Raw genomic sequence first — 14,994 nt, 5'->3', positions numbered from 1 at the left:
TGAAAGGGTTTCTTTTAGATTGTGTTCTTAGAAGGATCATCCCATGATTCTCAGGCTCTGTTGCTTCTGGACACTTGGTGAGGCACACTACAAAGGCAGAGTGGAGGTGGTTCAAGCCAGACAGGGTCCTATCAAGGGGAAAGAGAGCACTGAGTTCAATCCTATAGAAGAAGCTATCTATAACTGATATTCACAGTCCACAATGTATACACACACACATATGTATGTGTGTGTATATATACATATGTATATGTATATGTGTGTGTATATATATATATATATATGTGTGTGTGTGTGTGTGTGTATATATGTATATATATATATATGTGCATATATATATATATATATATATATATATATATATATATATATATATGGGGTGGGTGGGTGTGTATGTATGTATATTAGAAACAAATCACTTGTTTTTAACCAATACAGCTAGCCTCATAAATCATTCAAAACTTCTTAGACCTGGGTCATTGAGATAGATCACAAGGTAAACGTGTTTTCTACAAAAGTTGGATGGCCTGAATTCAATCCACAGAACCAACAGGTGACAGGAGAGAAAGCCAACTCCACAGGCTGGCCTCTGACTGTCATCCATGCCTTCTCATACACATAAACAAATAAATATTGTTTAAATTTTAAAAATCTGAAATACACCCACATCATTCTAGATTTTATCTTATATTGTGTTAGCCTTACAACTTTCAAAGAATCCATTAAGTGTTCTGAAATTCAGTCAACCATTTTTTGCTAAATAAAGACAAAAATGAAGACTTATGGAACAGACACAACAGGAAGAATTTCCCACATATATTTAAAATAATCTTCTCAGGAATATGTTCAGAAAAACAGTATATTTTATTAATTTCTCTAATGGGATAACTGAGGTACAAGGGGGGTAAAGTAACTCTCCCCAGAATTCAGAGCCATCTAGGAATGTAGTCAAAATATTAAAAACTGGTAATTCGACTATTGCATTTCCATGTTAGCCGCCCGATTATTTCTTCTCTTTCCTCCAGCAGGAAATTGGGCAGAAGGACTCACTAGCTTACCCTCTATGCTAGGATATATAATAAACATTCTGTGAATTGAAAATGGTGCCTACCAAGTTTCTTTAACTGAAAAACAAAATTCAAACCTGACCTGGGATTGCTCAGTGGGTAAAGATCCCCAGCCCCCATTTAAAAACTCAAGAGTGAGGAAATCCTGTCTGTATCCGCAGAACAAGAGTGGGAAGGAGTGATTTAAGTGGTCCCTTGTGGCCCTTTGACTAGTCAGTCAACAGAAATAGGAATCTCCTGGTTTAAGGATAAGACTTTGTCTCAAAAGGTAAGGTAGAGAGCAACTGAGAAAGGCATAGGACCTCAACTTCTGACCTTTCTAGGCATACACATTTGTACATGCATGTGCACATGCACAAACATACATACACACACACCATATACCATATACATGAATTAAATAAGTAAATGAAAAATAAATAAGTAAATGAGAAAAACTCAAACACAATTTTTTCTTTAACTAGATTTTTTATTTACATTTAATTAATTAGATCTTTATTTACATTTCAAATGTTATCCCCTTTCCTAGTATCCCCTCGAAAACCCCCTGTCCCCTGCCCACTCTCCCTGCTCACCAACCCACCCACTCCTACTCCCTGTCCTGGCATTCTCCTACACTGGATCATTGAGCCTTCATAGGACCAAGGGCCTCTCCTCCCACTGATGTCCAATAAGGCCATCCTCTGCTACATATGCAGCTGGAACTATGGGTCCCTCAATGTGTACTCTTTGGTTGGTGCAAACCCAGTTTTTTTTTAACACTCAAATATTTTTAATAATAAAAACTCATTACATTTGGTAAACTTTTTTTCATTTTTTATTAGATATTTTCTTTATTTACATTTCAAATGTTATCCCCTTTCCTAGTTTCCCCTCCAAAATCCTCTATCCCCTCCCCCCTCCCCCTGCTCCCCAACCCACCTACTCCAGTTTCTGGTCCGGGCAATCCCCTATACTGGGGCATAGAGTCTTCACAGGACCAAGAATGTCTCCTCCCATTGATGACCCACAAAGCCATCCTCTGCTACATATATAGCTAGAGCCACAAGTTCCACCATGTGTTTTCTTTGATTGGCGGTATAGTTCCAAGGAGCTCTGGGGGGTACTGGTTAGTTCATATTGATGTTCCTCCTATGGGGCTTCAGACCCCTTCAGCTCCCTAGGTACTTACTCTAGCTCCTTCATTGGGGACCTTGTGCTCCATCCAATGGATGGCTATGAGCATCCGCTTCTGTATTTGCCAGGCACTGTCAGACCCTCACAGGAGACAGCTATATCAGGCTCCTGTCAGTAGGCTCTTGTTGGCATCTGCCTAGTGTCTGGGGCAAACCCAATTTTTATCATAGTGTTTATTGTTTTGTTTTTGATGTTATTATTGTTGATGATGATTTGTTTATTATTTGTTTGGGGTTTTGTCTGGTTGGTTTTATATTGGGCAAGATGTACATTTCTTGCCTTTGCTGGAGTCACTCTGTGAGTCTTTGCTTAGAAGCAGCTTTCACTGCATTACATTACACATTCTTTGAGGACTTGCATATGTACAGCCACTGGGTGACCATAGCTTGCTGCTGTACATGTGGGACTGGCAAGGACACTCCTTGAGCTTCTCCCAGTGCTGCCTGGGATCCCAACTAGACGTTAAAAGGTTGCATTGCTTTGGACTCAGCACAGGCCCATCACATTTCTTAGATGGCTTCTATGTCTCACCATTAGCCTTTTTGAAACATTTCTTTGAAAAAATGAAGGCTATTTTGTATGTCAACAGTCTACTGGTTATGGAGAGGAAGCTGACTGCTATGATTGACGAGGTGAAGTCTCCTTACTCCAGGGCTGGTGGCATGGTTTGCCTTTTCCACTTGTAAAAATCTCATCCTGCAAGAAGTTAAAGACATGTGTGTCCGGGTGTCATTTCTTGCTTTGATTTTGGCCCAGTTCTCATCCCAAGACCAAGCAACTTTTAAAATGTAAGTTCTGCCTCTGACCAGAGTCAACCAAAGACATTTTCCATAAAAGTCTATGACAATATCCATCAAGAAGAGCATAAGCTACAAGTTGTATTCCCTCTGAGTTGTGTTTTTCCTAAGCAACAGGTGTCACTTTGATCCCAACCTGGTTTGTTCTCCCCTCCCCCTCCCAGGATCTTCTTCCTAGTTTCTCCTAACCTTGCATTACAGATTCATTTGCCCTTGGGGTCATGGGAAGTAGTGACACAGTTCACACTTCACCTCTGCGACATGTCAGCTGGGAAATCTAAGCAAATTAAGAAATCTCTTGGAGCCGCGTATTCCTCCACCCCTACGTGGACACTTTAGGTTCATGTGAGGATTTGATAAGCCTGTCTATGAGAAGCGTTTGCAATAATACCAAGCAAACGTGACAGTATTCTCATATGATGTTGCAATGGACTGATCACTAAGAAAAACTTGTTTTAATAAAAATAAATAAATAAAAGAAAGACATATATAGGACCATGAAAGGTAGCCTGGGTTCCTCTTTGAGCTAAGGCTAGAAGTCCTAGTGACCCTGAAGGGATGGTAGGCGCTTCGCCTGATTCCTGGGCACCAGGCCCCTGTCACTAGCTGCAGCTCCCCATGGATTTGTGGCTATCAGTCACGTAAGGACAATGCACCCCCCTCCCCAAAAAAAGGACATGACCTGTGGTCAAGTAGACTCAAGACAAATATCCATTTTAATGAGGTACCTAAAGGCCTGGAGGGCTTAGCCAATAAGCCTTTCTTCCCAGACACTCCTCCCTGCAAAAGGTATTTAATCTCAGGCCTGCCCTGAGAAGTGGGGTATGGTTTTACTCATATACTTTCTGCCATGACAATAAATGTGTTAAAACCATGGACTGCCTCTTCTCATCTGGATCCACCATGGGGAGCCACGAAGAAGACCTTCACCTACAGAGACACTGTGTAATCTCCTCTAATCCCCGCTTGTCCCCTGCCTCAGACTGTACTTCCCCACCCCAGAGTGGTGTGCTGGGGGCTTCCCTACAGCCTAACACTCACCTAAGACATCTGTGGGGTAAGTGCAGTCAACTTCCTGCATCCTGCCTCCCTAGCAGCTGTGGCCTGTGGCAGAGAAGATGCAGGACCCCAAAACCCTTTGTGTGCTCTTCAATTAAAATGAAAATATTTTGAGGTCATTTTAACATTATATGTGTTACATTCTATGAAACAGTCTTTAACTCTTCATTTTAAGGAAGATTCTCAGAAGTCAAAGACATCTTTATGCTCGAATACATGAGAGAAGTCTTCACACCTATCCTTACACCACACAGGTTCTTACCCTATTTGGCTACAGAGAATGGATGTACAGTAGGAAAGAGCAGTTGGAAACTATCTTGCCTTCCACCTCCAGATACTTTTTCTCTATGCTTAAGCATGGTGACTCACAAAGAAGAAATTCTTCAACCCCCTCTGGAAAAAAAAATGTGAGTTAAGAGAAAAATGGACCCTGATATAGCTATCTCTTGTCAGACTATGCTGGGGCCTAGCAAACATGGAAGTGGATGCTCACAGTCAGCTATTGGATGGATCACAGGGCCCCCAATGGAGGAGCTAGAGAAAGTACCCAAGGAGCTAAAGGGATCTGCAACCCTATAGGTAGAACAACAATATGAACCAACCAGTTCCCCCTGGAGCTCATGTCTCTAGCTGCATATGTATCAGAAGATGGCCTAGCTGGCCATCAGTGGAAAGAGAGGCCCATTGGTCGTGCAAACTTTATATGCCTCAGTTCTGGGGAATGCCAGGACCAAGAAGTGGGAGTGGGTGGGAAGGGGAGTGGGGGGAGAGGGTATGGGGGACTTTTGGGATAGCACTGTAAATGTAAATGAGGAAAATACCTAATAAAAAATTAAAAAGAAAAAGAAAAATGGAAATCCCTGAGGTTAAGAGAAGGAAATCCCTGAGGTTGGCAATAATGACAATAGAGGGGCAAGAATAAGAGTCATAATATCTGGCTATCAATAATATCCTGGCGACCTTGGAAAAGTTTAGTCTTTAGCCCCTCAAATCTGATCTCAACTGAGGTGACAGTCTCAATTATGATAACAACATGAATGCCTTTCTGCAACGTTAGACCATCATGGTGGGAATCGCTTCACCTCTCAGCAGAGCAGGCTTTGTGGCCTGCAGGCCTGACTCTGCCACGATTTGAGTGGACGAATCCAGCCTTATTACAGCTCTGATGACAAAGGTCATCACTGAGAGAACCTGGACCAGTGAATCCCTGTTTCATTCTGATGGCAATGGTTTCTGATGAGGGCCTGGAGGCACTGACATGAAGTTCTGCAGACCTCTTGCATTAGGAGGCTGTCCAGCAGTTCTGTAAAGTAGGTGTTTCTATTTGTACATCCTTTATCAGGGCTGCAAGGAAAGAGGCCATGGTTTAGTTAAAACAGGACGAGGGACAGACACACGGTTTCCCTAACATAAGCACAGAAAATGTCTGAGCCCATACTGTGCTTAACATTAGGGTAGCCAATTTGGCCCAGTGAAAGCTAATATGTGCATATATTTAACTACAAATACAAGGAATGGAGAAGCATATTTCTTCTCTAAATTAAAGGCATTTGGGTCACTTGAAACACTTTCAAAATAGCACCATTTTTAACTGTTTGGCTAAAACAAAAACTCATTCAGGCTTAGAAACTGGCAAAGGCTATACTATTATAAATGCTTATTCCATAATCACATTTTCCACAAACCCTCTAATTTCCAAGAGTTTCACCACAGAAAAAGCACAGTACATGATCTGAACAGACATCCCACAGTAGTGATACAACATTAACAGGCAGCCAGCCCTTAGAAGGTTTTCTCATTTCCTCTGTAAAAAGCTTACTGTTACAGAAACATGCAATGCCATTTTTGCCTTTAAATTGTTGTGAAAAGATTATTTATGAAAGAGGCTATTAATTCACTTCCATGTTCATTCAACATTTACTGAGCACCGGGTACTGTACAGTCATTGTGCTGCATTCAAATGATAATCACTATTAGTGAGGATAAAATAGTGACTTTATGATGCTTAGTATTTGCCAAGGGCATGCCACCCACATTAAACAGCAGCAGTCCACAGGACAGCACTTTCCAAGAGTTGCTTATATATGGCCCTGCTGCCCACGGAGAATGTTGCCAAAGCCTAGCAAACCCGTTTGTACTCTGTGATCAGCAGCCACGCTGTCTCCTCACGGGCCAGTGGCCTCTGCTAATATGGCTCATCTTATTCCCTAGCAGAAATATCTTCCCAAAATGACCAGTATGGCTTCAAATTAGAATTCAAATGTACATGCTTTGTCTTCAGTGGTCCCGGAAGCTAAATAAAACAAGTATTGGGTTAAAATTAGAACTGGGTTAAAGTTTTCAGTATTGAGTCAGTCAACCTGGGGGTGGAATGGAGCATGAGCATTGAGATAACCCATGAAAGGCCACAATAGAAATAAAACCATAGGTGTGGAGATAGGAGAAAGGCAGGAGGGGGATGGAAGAAAAAGAAAGAAAAAACTGTAGTATTTACATTCCTTACTGAGAAGTCAGAAATAATAAAAAATGGAGAAGTTTGGCAATAAGAATAAAGAGACTCATCTTAAATCATAGAAATAATTTGAAGTAGAAAGAAGAAAGAAGCAATCAGAGCCAGGCAGTGACCACACCCTGTCCTCAGTGCCCGGACCCTCTCTAGGTAACACGGCCTGCCACATGACCACAACACAGAAGTCCTTCAAGTTAAAAGACAATTTTCTCTAGGTTAGTAGGCTTCCTCACTCTTTAGGATATTCAAGTCCTAGGGGGATATTTTATACTTTTTCTAAAAATGTATTTTCATTGACACACACAAATATAAAAATTAAATATACTTATGAGATACAGCATGATGTTTTATGTACATGTATATTATTTAACATTTAAATTACATTAAGTACATCTATATCCTTGAATATATTTTCTTTTTGCCAAATAACCCCATTTAGGGTAGTTTGTTCTAGCTTTTCCAAGTGTGCACCATCGTATTGTCTTCTATCCACTTCTGACTGTGCACATGGAAATTCTCACTCCTATGAAACGTTCGCTTAACAACCCCTGTTCAGCCTTTGCACATCACTCCCTCTCTGTTCATAACCACCATGCTCCGCTAAATTCTACAAAGTCAGGTGCCCTTTAGTGGGGATGAATAGTCATGCATACTGTTCTTGCTTGCTTGACTTTAAGTATCGATCTTCTGTTTCTTCCATGTTAAGGCAAATAACAAGACACAGGTCTAATTCTTCTATGTCTGAATACTATTCCATGTCTGTGTGGGTGTATGTGGCCTACCTTCTCTTTATCCATTTGACAGCGATGAACACTTAGAATAGTCCCCATTTCTTATCTACTATGAACAGTGCTGCAGTAAGCATTAAAGCTGAAATGACTTTCCAACATTTAGAATTCATTTTCTTTGGGTTTATGCCAGTGGAAAAAGTGCCAGGTCACAGGGGACTTCTAGTCTGTGTTTCTAAAGAACTGCCATTCTGTTTTGCATGTGACTACATGCAGTTAAGTCACCATGAACTGTGTGCCAGCATTCCTCTGTTCTGCATCTTGTTAGCCTCCTTGTTACTAGTCGCTCCTCCTGGGATGAGGTGAAGTCCAGCCGCAGCTCTGATTAGCGTGTCCCAGACCATCTGCGATTTGGGACCTGTGTGTTTGCTTTTGTTCTTTGACTGTTTTCTTTTGAAAAGCCTCTGTTTAGGCTTCCTGGCTACTCACTGGGTTCTTTGTTTCTCTCCATTTAAAGTTTTTGCTATTGTTCCTTAGGCATTTTGCATATTTGTCCATTTTCAGATACACAGTTTGTAAATACTTTCTCCCATGACCTGGCCTTCATTTTGTTGTTTCTTTGTCCTCTATTTGATTAAACCCCATTTACTTTCATTTTTGTTTCACAAGCATTGGACGTCTTGCCAAAAAGAAAGTAAAAGCAAACAAATAAAAACAAATTTACTCATTCTGATGTCTGGCAACAATTCTTCTTTGTTTCCTCCTAGTAACTTTCTAGTAACTTCCTATTTTGGTGTCTACATGAGAAGCCCTTTACCCATCCTGAGACAGCTCTCTCTCTCCCTTCTTCCCTACATCCCTGTCTCTGTCTCTCTTCATATATATGTATATATATATATATATATATATATATATATATATATATATATATATATATATCTTGAGAAAGCACTTATTTAAAGACACTCCTATCCCTGGGGATGCTATTGATGCCTTAGCCCAAAGTCACTTGGCCACAGATGCATGATGTAGTCTGTATTCTATTCCACTAGTCAGTGTGCTTCTGTTTCTGTGTTGATTTCCTCAATATTTGTTTGCTCAAAATTTCTTTGCCTGTGTACTGGTTTTATCCTGATTTTAAAATAGTTTTTTTCTAATATTGCAAATAATATCATTGATAAGTAGGATGATAAAGTTACCTTATGGAATCTATGAATTGCTTTGAGCAGTACAGCCATTTTAGTAACATTGAATCTTCCAAACCGTAACTGTTGGTGTGTGTGTGTGCGCGCACACGTGCATGCACATGTGTTCTCTCTCTCTCTCTCTCTCTCTCTCTCTCTCTCTCTCTCTCTCTCCCTTTCCTTAATTTCTTTGTTTGTTTAATTGTTAATAGTAATATCTCTTCACATGTCTGTCACCACTCAGGGACACTCAGCTCTTATTTATTCCTTTCCTGTAGAAACTTGATCAAATGCCTGGTATTGCCTTCTCTGCACATGGCAAGCTCAGTTCCTTCAAGGTTTTTTTTTTTTTTTGATGTTACATAAACAATAACTCAGCCCTCCAAGCTCTGGCTTATTGTGAGGATGAACGGCTTTACAAAGAATGAGAGGCCTGCAGGTAGAGTAACTCCTAGGCTCAGCATGTGTTCTGTGTTTACATGGATGTCCACTATGGCCATATTTGGGGTTTCTTTACATAAATCAGCCATGATAACACCAACTCTGCAAGGTCTATGGTTAAGTAAATGTAGTAATAGACACAGCATCCCTAGTACCTTGTTTAGAAGCCACTTAAATGTACATATGGATGAACTAACTCCTAGCCAAGCAGTTTGTATAAACTCAATAATAAGTAAATTTTGTAGGCTGAATAGAAAACATAGCAAAGACCCTGTGTGCCAGATGGGTAAGGAAATATCGAATGGGAAAAGACCCAAATAAGAATCTAATGCTGTCACAAATGATTAGCTTTGCTTTGCAAATAGTTTACTCGCCATCTAAAGATCTCTGGGATGCAAACCCAGTGCTCTACTTGGAAAGGAGAAGCAACAGAAGATTTTTCAATGTGTTCACTCCAGCTTAATTGGGACGTTTTCATAAAGGTCTGGCCACATGCAGACTTGAAAGCTCAAGCGCTGCTTTATTTTGGGAAACGGAGAAAAGGTACTATGTATCGTTTTTTCCTTCTACAAAAACAGCTGAGTAGATTTTCCTAATTCATTCCCAAAAGCTTCATGTTTGAGCTGAGCTCACTGCTGGAAGCTGTGCCTGGTGAGGAGGGTCTGAGAAACACATTAGAGACAAGGAAGAGCTCAGTAGTAGAAATGTACAGAGACCATGGAAATTCCATTGGCGTTTTGTCCCAGGTGATCCATCTTTCAATAACAGGAAGATGAGAGCAAGCGAACTGCCTCAAGGTTGACAGCTAAATCAGTACAACTTGAAACTTAGTGGAAAACACGGCTGGGGACTCAGCCTGTGTTACTTTGAATCATGTTTCGTCTCTTGACTGCTTGCACTGGGACATGTGAGTGAAGATCCCAAGCCTGTTTTCTACTTGGTAATCTAGAAATAACAATCATCAGCTCACATGCTCTTGAGGCCCAAATGATACAGTCTAGCTTGTGGTACTCCTGGCACATATATTAAAACTGCTGCCCTATGTTTGACACAATGCATAACAAACAGTGTCTGTCCCATTAATATATCACTAATAAATGATAAACACCTAAAGTCCACAGGTCTTCCCCTCTCCCTTCCTTGTTTAGTCTTTATTTGTCTTACTTTGTCCCTCCTAGGCACTTGAGAGAAAGGGAGAGACCATATTACCTACCCATATCCTAAAGAGGAAAACGCTCAGTCAGGAGGAAACCCACATAAAGCAAAAAGGATAGAGCACAATGTGAGAGTGATGCTAAGCTACTAGGGATGTTGCTAAGCATTCTTTAGTGTATAGTAAAATCACCACCAATAAAGAATATTAAAACTGGCCACAAATATATAAAAGAAACAAGCATAGTTATATTGAGGATCTTGAATATCAAGATAAAATTTATTCAAAAAGATAATGAACATATTATAGCATGTATGAAGAAAATAAATCTGTGGATGATTGGTGTTACAGAGGGTTATTAACATGCTGAAACATATGAAGAGACAGGCATCTTCATGAAAATTCACATATGTAATGTAGTAAAGCAGATACAGTGTACCAATACCTAGATTGAAACTGAAAGCTTTTACAAATGGGCTAATTTTATCTCTTTGGCATCAACAAACAAAAAAACTTAGTCTTCCCATTGATTAGGACTTTCTGAACAATTCGGTAAGACAATTAAAGGGATGTAGGGAGTCAGTTTAGACTAAGTGATAGTTGCTCATGATGCAGACAAAACATCTGGTTGACTGGTACTTTCATTTTTCTCTTAGTGGTTTGACATGGACAAACATAATTATTGTGGTGTGCTGACTAGTCACCACTGTAAACCCAGCTGATGACATAGGAAATTTAACTGGCTCTAAAATAAAAAAAAAAGTTGTAGGTACATATGTTCAACACAAAAGATCATTGCTCAATAATAAAATAAAAGCTCTAAATTATGAATAATTAATATAATCATATACTTGTGCTATGTCTCATTATAATGATTCAAGATCAATGTCTTTACCAAAGCTGACTAATGACCCTAGAACTATGTGTACTCAATACCTCATAGGATTTGATCAAGTTATATCACCAGACCAGAGATATATCTTCTTAAAGAAAGGGAAATTCTCAAATTGTATCTTATATCTTGAGTATTCTTGAAACTCAAGAAGAACAAAGACCAAAGTGTGGACACTTTGCTTCTTCTTAGAATTGGGAACAAAACACCCATGGAAGGTGTTACAGAGACAAAGCTTGGAGCTGAGGCAAAAGGATGGACCATCTAGAGACTGCCATATGCAGGGATCCATCCCATAATCAGCCTCCAAACGCTGACACCATTGCATACACTAGCAAGATTTTGCTGAAAGGACCCTGATATAGCTGTCTCTTGTGAGACTATGCCAGGGCCTAGCAAACACAGAAGTGGATGCTCACAGTCAGCTATTGGATGGATCACAGGGCCCCCAATGGAGGAGCTAGGGAAAGTACCCAAGGAGCTAAAGGGATCTGCAACCCTATAGGTGGATCAACATTATGAACTAACCAGTACCCCAGAGCTCTTGTCTCTAGCTGCATATGTATCAAAAGATGGCCTAGTCGGTCATCGCTGGAAAGAGAGGCCCATTGGTCATGCAAACTTTATATGCCTCAGTACAGGGGAACACCAGGGCCAAAAAGTGGGAGTGGGTGGGTAGGGGAGTGGGGGGGGAGGGTATGGGGGACTATTGGGATAGCATTGGAAATGTAAATGAGAAAAATACCTAATTTTTAAAAAAGAAAGAAAAGAAACGTCTTACCAAACTGTAAAATAAATAAATAGATAGATAGATAGATAGATAGATAGATAGATAGATAGATAGATAGATAGATAGATATGTGTATGCCACTATAGACTTATTTTTGAACAAAATTTGCTTCATGAAATGTGCTCATCTGTAACACAGTACTTACAAATTCCCCAAATTGAATTAAAAAAAGAAAGGAAAGTTCTGCACAGCCACAAATCCAACTATGTTGAAGAGATTGCATCTACCCCAAAAGGGAACCTTGTATTTTGTCTTTTAAATTTACCTACCCAAAAGGTGTTCTATTTTTTTATATTTCTTTTTTTAATTTTTTATTGGTTATTTCATTTACTTATATTTCAAATGTTATTCCCCTTCCCAGTTTCCTCTCCAAAAATCTCCTATCCCCTCCCCCTGCTTCTATGAGGATGCTCCCTTAACCACCCACCCACTCTTCCCTCATTGCCCTAGCATTTCCCTACACTGGGGCATCAAGCCTTCACAGGACCAAGGGCCTCTCCTCCCATTGATGCCAGATAAGGCCATCCTCTGCTACATATGAAGCTGAAGCCATGGGCACCTCCATGTATATTCTTTGGTTGGTGGTTTAGTCCCTGGAAGCTTTGGGAGGTCTGGTTGGTTGATATTGTTCTCCCTATGGGGTTGCAAACCCCTTCCATTCCTTCAGTTCTTACCCTAACTCCTCCATTGGGATCACCGTGCTCAGTCCAATGGTTGGTTGCAAGCATCTGCATCTGTATCAGTAAGGCTCTGGCAGAGGGTGTCCTATTTTCTAAAAATGTTGTAAAGGAACAATACCACACACATACTTTTGCTGAGTCCAGGCTGGCAGTTGTTTTTGAGAACTTGAAATAAAAACTATATATTGCCAACCCCTTCTGGCTTTTAAAGATCTCTTGAGAAATCTTCTATTATTCTTAGTCTTATATTTATGTATGATTTGGTATTTCTTGCTCTGTATACTTTTTGACAATACATGAACAATGGAGGTTATTCTAGTATCCTTAGTCTCCTAAATGCCTCCTGTATCTGGATGATCTCTCTCTACAAATATGGGAATTTTCTGCTATAACTTTGTTGAAATTATATACTCACGGGGCACAAGTCCCTTCCGCTCGACTAGAGACTCGAGCCCCGGGCTACCTTGCCAGCAGAGTCTTGCCCAACACCCGCAAGGGCCCACACAGGACTCCCCACGGGACCCTAAGATCTCCGGTGAGTGGAACACAGCGCCTGCCCCAATCCAATCGCGCAGAACTTGAGACTGCAGTACATAGGGAAGCAGGCTACCCGGGCCTGATCTGGGGCACAAGTCCCTTCCGCTCGACTCGAGCCCCGGGCTTCCTTGCCAGCAGAGTCTTGCCCAACACCCGCAAGGGCCCACACGGGACTCCCCACGGGACCCTAAGACCTCTGGTGAGTGGAACACAGCGCCTGCCCCAATCCAATCGCAGGGAACTTGAGACTGCGGTACATAGGGAAGCAGGCTACCCGGGCCTGATCTGGGGCACAAGTCCCTTCCGCTCGACTCGAGCCCCGGGCTTCCATGCCAGCAGAGTCTCGCCCAACACCCGCAAGGGCCCACACGGGACTCCCCACGGGACCCTGAGACCTCTGGTGAGTGGAACACAGCGCCTGCCCCAATCCAATCGCGCGGAACTTGAGACTGCAGTACATAGGGAAGCAGGCTACCCGGGCTTGATCTGGGGCACAAACCCCTTCCACTCCACTCGAGCCCCGGCTACCTTGCCAGCTGAGTCGCCTGACACCCGCAAGGGCCCACACAGGATTCCACACGAGATCCTAAGACCTCTAGTGAGTGGAACACAACTTCTGCCAGGAGTCTGGTTCGAACACCAGATATCTGGGTACCTGCCTTGCAAGAAGAGAGCTTGCCTGCAGAGAATACTCTGCCCACTGAAACTAAGGAGAGTGCTACCCTCCAGGTCTGCTCATAGAGGCTAACAGAGTCACCTGAAGAACAAGCTCTTTTAACAGTGACAACTAAAACAGCTAGCTTCAGAGATTACCAGATGGCGAAAGGCAAACGTAAGAATCCTACTAACAGAAATCAAGACCACTCACCATCATCAGAACGCAGCACTCCCACCCCACCTAGTCCTGGGCACCCCAACACAACCGAAAATCTAGACCCAGATTTAAAAACATTTCTCATGATGATGATGGAGGACATCAAGAAGGACTTTCATAAGCCACTTAAAGAATTACAGGAGAGCACTGCTAAAGAGTTACAGGCCCTTAAAGAAAAGCAGGAAAACACAGCCAAACAAGTAGAAATCATTAAAGAAAAACAGGAAAACACATCCAAACAGGTGATGGAAATGAACAAAACCATACTAGAACTAAAAGGGGAAGTAGACACAATAAAGAAAACCCAAAGCGAGGTAACGCTGGAGATAGAAACCCTAGGAAAGAGATCTGGAACCATAGATGCGAGCATCAGCAACAGAATACAAGAAATGGAAGAGAGAATCTCAGGTGCAGAAGATTCCATAGAGAACATCGACACAACAGTCAAAGAAAATACAAAATGCAAAAGGATCCTAACTCAAAACATCCAGGTAATCCAGGACACAATGAGAAGACGAAACCTACGGATAATAGGAATTGATGAGAATGAAGATTTTCAACTTAAAGGGCCAGCTAATATCTTCAACAAAATAATGGAAGAAAACTTCCCAAACATAAAAAAAGAGATGCCCATGATCATACAAGAAGCCTACAGAACTCCAAATAGACTGGACCAGAAAAGAAATTCCTCCCGACACATAATAATCAGAACAACAAATGCACTAAATAAAGATAGAATATTAAAAGCAGTAAGGGAGAAAGGTCAAGTAACATATAAAGGAAGGCCTATCAGAATTACACCAGACTTTTCACCAGAGACTATGAAAGCCAGAAGAGCCTGGACAGATGTTATACAGACACTAAGAGAACACAAATGCCAGCCCAGGCTACTATACCCGGCCAAACTCTCAATTACCATAGATGGAGAAACCAAAGTATTCCACGACAAAACCAAATTCACACAATATCTTTCCACGAATCCAGCCCTTCAAAGGATAATAACAGAAAAGAAGCAATACAAGGACGGAAATCACGCCCTAGAACAACTAAGAAAGTAATCATTCAACAAACCAAAAAGAAGACAGCCACAAGAACAGAATGCCAACT

General features: G+C 41.3%; 1 long non-coding RNA gene across 3 annotated transcripts in view; it reads right to left on the bottom strand.

The window, feature by feature from the left end:
- The window catches only part of Gm30319, a 92,804-nt gene that overhangs the window by 28,710 nt on the left and 49,100 nt on the right, over window positions 1-14,994 (bottom strand). Inside the window, exon 3 of one of the 3 annotated variants that reach the window (XR_003953887.1) lies at window positions 3,866-5,443. The exons of the other annotated variants lie outside the window; for them this stretch is intronic. This is a non-coding gene — a long non-coding RNA (predicted gene, 30319). Of the gene's footprint in view, window positions 1-3,865; window positions 5,444-14,994 lie in introns of those variants that run through there. 3 annotated transcript variants of the gene reach the window in all.

This window comes from Mus musculus, chromosome 2 (genome assembly GCF_000001635.26).
Source record: "Mus musculus strain C57BL/6J chromosome 2, GRCm38.p6 C57BL/6J".
Classification (NCBI taxonomy): domain Eukaryota; kingdom Metazoa; phylum Chordata; class Mammalia; order Rodentia; family Muridae; genus Mus; species Mus musculus.
The sequence above is the reverse complement of the archived record's forward strand: the minus strand, read 5'-3'. Positions and strand labels throughout refer to the sequence as shown.